Raw genomic sequence first — 4663 nt, forward strand, 5'->3', positions numbered from 1 at the left:
AGATGAAACATTAGCATGTATAATGCTAGTACACAGTAGTATGTAAAATATTCAATGAGAGCAAAACATTTTAATTATCTGGAAAAAAAACACTGATTATTCTTTAGCTGTAGTAACAAGCAACTACCAGATCTGGTGTGAAACAATTCTAACTGACCAGTGACAACCTCACATCGGTAATAACTCTTCTGGATGCCTAGCATTTTGTGATAGATCCACACTTCTGGGAGTCAGCTAATGTGCAACAGCTACACCTAAATAACTAACTCTCCACAGTTAAAGGTTCACACTTCCCTAACAGGTCTTGCTTCTGTGTGTCCATCAATCTCACTTGTCCAAACCCTGTAGAAGATCAGCAGTTTGCTTTATTCAAAGACATTGCATCCTGCAAGCACCATTTTCCCTCACTGAGTAAGCAACAATTAATATTTCTGTTAGATTTTGATTGGTGGCTGCTTCTTTTGAATTCATTTATTAAACCCAAATTGGTCAGACATGTTTCTCCTGGAATCACAAACTATCAGGAAATGAGCAGCCTAGGGAAGACAATTCTCCAAGTTTAGACTGACCAATCCTGAAATCCTGACTTTAACAATGTCTTTACCAAGCCAGGTGTTGTCATGAGAAATAATTATGCCAGTTTTTAGGAATTAGATGATATCAGGGATAAAAAGTTTTCCTTGTAAAAACAAGTTAGTTGACAATTTTGGCAAGAGGTCTATCAATGTGAAGTCCTGCTGTTTCTAACTTACTGATGTCAGACTCTAACTGGGAAACCTACGAAATGTTTACCTGAGCTTGTGAGTGGAAGTAGAGGATGTGATGAACTTCCACTTCTCGACGCTGCCTGCTATTAATTAGGCTTGCCATGGCCAGGTCCCTTATATTGTTTCCATTATAACCAGAGAGGAAAGAGCCAAAAGCCTTAAAGAAAGTGGTTTTAGGAATTCGTGGAGGAGCGGAGCGGTGAGGAGCCTCTGCTGGGATCCACCTGTGCTGAGCAGCTCCAGGAACATGACTGCAACGGTGACTGCGGGGAAGCGACACGGGCACCGGCAGTCCCTGGGAAAGCTGGGGCCCCCGGAGTTGCAGCTCTGGGAGCTCCAGAGGCTGCTCCACCGGCGAAAGAGATCCCGGAGGTCCTAGTGGACCCACGCAGCCGGCAGCGCTATGTGCGGGACCGCTTTTTGGGCAAGGACGCCTTTGCCAAGTGCTTCCGAGATCTCAGACGCGGACACCAAGGTACTGTTCACGGGCAAGATTGTGCCTAAGTCTCTGCTGCTCATGCCGCACTATGAGGAGATGTCCATAGAAATATCCATTCACGGCAGTCTCTCCCACCAGCATGTCGTAGGATTCCACGGCTTTTTCGAGGACAACGACTTTGTGTTCGTGGTGGTGTTGGAGCTCTGCCGCCGGAGGTCTCTCCTGGAGCTGCACGAGAGGAGGAAAGCCCTAACTGAACTTGAGGCCCGGCACTATGTAGTCTGCGGCAAATTGTGCTTGGCTGCCAGTACCTGCGCCAAAACCGAGTTGTTCACCGAGACCTTAAGCTGGGCAACCTTTTCCTGAATGAGGTTCTGGAGGTGAAAACAGGGAATTCGGGACTGGCAACCAAAGTCGAATATGATGGTGAGAGAAAGAAGACCCTTTGTGGAACTACTAATTACGTAGCTCCCGAGATGCTGAGCAAGAAAGGGCACAGTTTTAGGCCGGGCGCGGTGGCTCAAGCCTGTAAACCCAGCACTTTGGGAGGCCGAGACGGGCGGATCACGAGGTCAGGAGATCGAGACCATCCTGGCTAACACGGTGAAACCCTGTCTCTACTAAAAAATACAAAAAACTAGCCGGGCACGGTGGCGGGCGCCTGTAGTCCCAGCTACTCAGGAGGCTGAGGCAGGAGAATGGCGTGAACCCGGGAGGCGGAGCTTGCAGTGAGCTGAGATCCGGCCACTGCACTCCAGCCTGGGCGACAGAGCGAGACTCCCTCTCAAAAAAAAAAAAAAAAAAAAAAAAAAAAAAAAAGGGCACAGTTTTGAAGTGTATGTGCGGTCCAGTGGGTGTATCGTGTATACCTCGTCAGTGGGCAAACCACCTTTTGGCACCTCTTGCCTAAAAGAGACCTACCTCCGAATCAAGAAGAGTGAATGCAGTATTCCCAAGCACATCAACCCTGTGGCCGCCTCCCTCATCCAGAAGATGCTTCAGACAGATCTCACTGCCCGCCCAACCATTAACGAGCAGCTTAACAATGAGTTCTTTACTTCTGGCTACATCCCAGCCCGTCTCCCCATCACCTGCCTGACCATTCCACCGAGGTTTTCCATCGCTCCCAGCAGCCCGGACCGCAGCAACAGAAAGCCCCTCGGGGTCCTAAATAAATGCTTGGAGAATACCCTGCCTGAGAGTCCCCGGGAAAAAGAAGAACCAGGGGTTTCAGAGACGGGTGAGGTGGTCGACTGCCACCTCATGACATGCTGCATGCTGCACAGCGTCAATGCCTCCAAGCCCTCGGAGGAAGGGCTGGTCAGGTAAGAGGAGGTTGAGGATCTTGCCCGCATCTCCATTTTTCTGGGTCAGCAAGTGGATGGACTATTCAGGCAAGTACCGTCCTGGGTATCAGTTGTGGATAGCAGCGTGGAGGTGCTCTTCAATGGTGGTGACAGCCTGCAGTACCTAAAGTGTGATGGCACCGAGTCCTACTTCACCGTGAATTCCCATCCCAATTTCTTGATGAAGATCACACTCTTTAAATATGTCCGCAGTTACTTGAGCGAGCACTTGCTGAAGGCAGGTGCCAACATCACGCCGCGTGAAGGCAATGAGCTCGCCCCGCTGCCCTACCTTCGGAGCTGGTTCCGCACCCGCAGCGCCATCATCCTGCACCTCAGCAACGGCAGCGTGCAGATCAACTTCTTCCAGGCTCACATCAAGCTCATCTTGTGCCCACTGACGGCAGCCGTCACCTACCTCGAGAAGCGGAACTTCCGCATCTAACCACCTGAGTCTCGTGGAGGAGTAAGGCTGCTGCAAGGAGCTGGCTGCTACGCCCACACTTTGGTGGACAAGCTGCTGAGCTCGTGTTCTGGCGGCAACTGCTTCAAGGCCTCCTAATAGCTGCCCACCCCTCCGGACTGATGCCCTTCTCACTCCCACCTGCACCTGGAGCCCACATTGGTTGTCTCCCATAACGCCATGTCTGCAGTGTGCCCCCGAGCCCCGGGGACTGGGCAGATCTGTATCATCCTTGAGGATGGGGGTTACTGTGTAAGTTATTTTTTGTACATGTTCAGATGTGGGTTCTATAGCCTCGTCCCTTCCCCCTCAACCCCACCATATGAATTTCACAGAATATTTTTCTATTGAGTCCGGGACTGTCCTTTCCTTGGCTTTATATACATTAAACAGATGTGAATCTTCTAAAAAAAAAAAAAAAGAAGAAAAAGTCGGTTTGGTTTATTTATAATCTAGGCAACTTAGAAGGATAAAATAGAGACAAAGAGGGGAGTTAAAAAAAATCTAAACTGTTTGTAATTACGTTAGCCACTGGAAAGTATAGTCTAGCAGTCTTTTCAGTATAGAAATAACCTATTATTTGCCTCAGGGAGATGTGGAAAGTGAAGGTATATCGCCATGACTTGACAGACATCACTGCTTGCTGGATACAGCAGGCCTAATGTAGGTTGCATCTCGTGTTTAAGTTTGTCGTGTGTGTGTGTGTGTGTGTGTGTGTGTGTGTGTGTGGTGGAAAAGTCCTCCGGCTCCTATACTAGATTTTATGGGGAGATGCATGCAAACAGAGAAGTAAATCAGCTGAGAATAATAATCATATACAGCTCCCACCTTTGGGTGTCTGATAATGAGCAAAGTAGAAGACTAAGCATCTATAATCCTTCAGAAAGGAGGGATTTGAAAGGGTAATTATATTGTGATGCAGGGTGAAAAAAATACCATTCTGTAATGAAGAAGGAAACTGGAAATCTTCGAGTAAAACTGAAAAAAAAAACGATAATCAATGTTAGATCACTAGGACCTATCTCCATACTCCTTGGCTAACACTGAAAGAAGCCTGCTTTTTTCTGTTTTTTTTTTTTAAGACAGGATCTCACTCTGTCACCCAGGCTAGAGTGCAGTGGCATGATCTCGGCTCACTGCAGCCTCTGAACCTCAACCTTCTGGGCTCAAGAGATTCTCCCACCTCAGCCCCTGAGTAGCTGGGACTACAGGCACACATCACCACCTGGTTACTTTTTGTTTGTATTTTTTGTAGAGATGGAATTTCACCATGTTGCCCATGCTGGTCTCAAACTCCTGAGCTCAAGTGATCCTCCCACCTCAGCCTCCCAAAGTGTTGGGATTACATGCATAAGCCTACTGCACCCAGCTGCAAAGACACAAGACTTGTTTAAAAAATAAAAATAAAAACTTCTTCTAAAGTCACAAGCAACACTGTTAAGGAGTCCACCCCTGTTTTAGTACAACAACTGAGGGTTAAAGTAAGAGATGAGGCCAGGATTATTTTTGCTCTAAAATAACAGCCAAGGTCATGCTACTTTTTTAAGGGTTGTTTTGTGTTTGTTATGTAATCTCTAAAAGAGTAAACTGTCTTTATTCCAAAATTGTATAACCCCTGCCTTAGTCAATGTTGCCTTAGCATATAGGA

At 47.4% G+C, this 4663-nt stretch overlaps 1 pseudogene; it reads left to right on the plus strand.

Annotated features, from left to right (window-relative positions):
• The first annotated feature begins 1014 nt into the window (after positions 1-1014).
• LOC105541249 lies at positions 1015-3114 on the plus strand (annotated as a pseudogene).
• The last annotated feature ends 1549 nt before the right edge of the window (positions 3115-4663 follow it).

This window comes from Mandrillus leucophaeus, unplaced genomic scaffold (genome assembly GCF_000951045.1).
Source record: "Mandrillus leucophaeus isolate KB7577 unplaced genomic scaffold, Mleu.le_1.0 Scaffold236, whole genome shotgun sequence".
Classification (NCBI taxonomy): Eukaryota; Metazoa; Chordata; class Mammalia; order Primates; family Cercopithecidae; genus Mandrillus; species Mandrillus leucophaeus.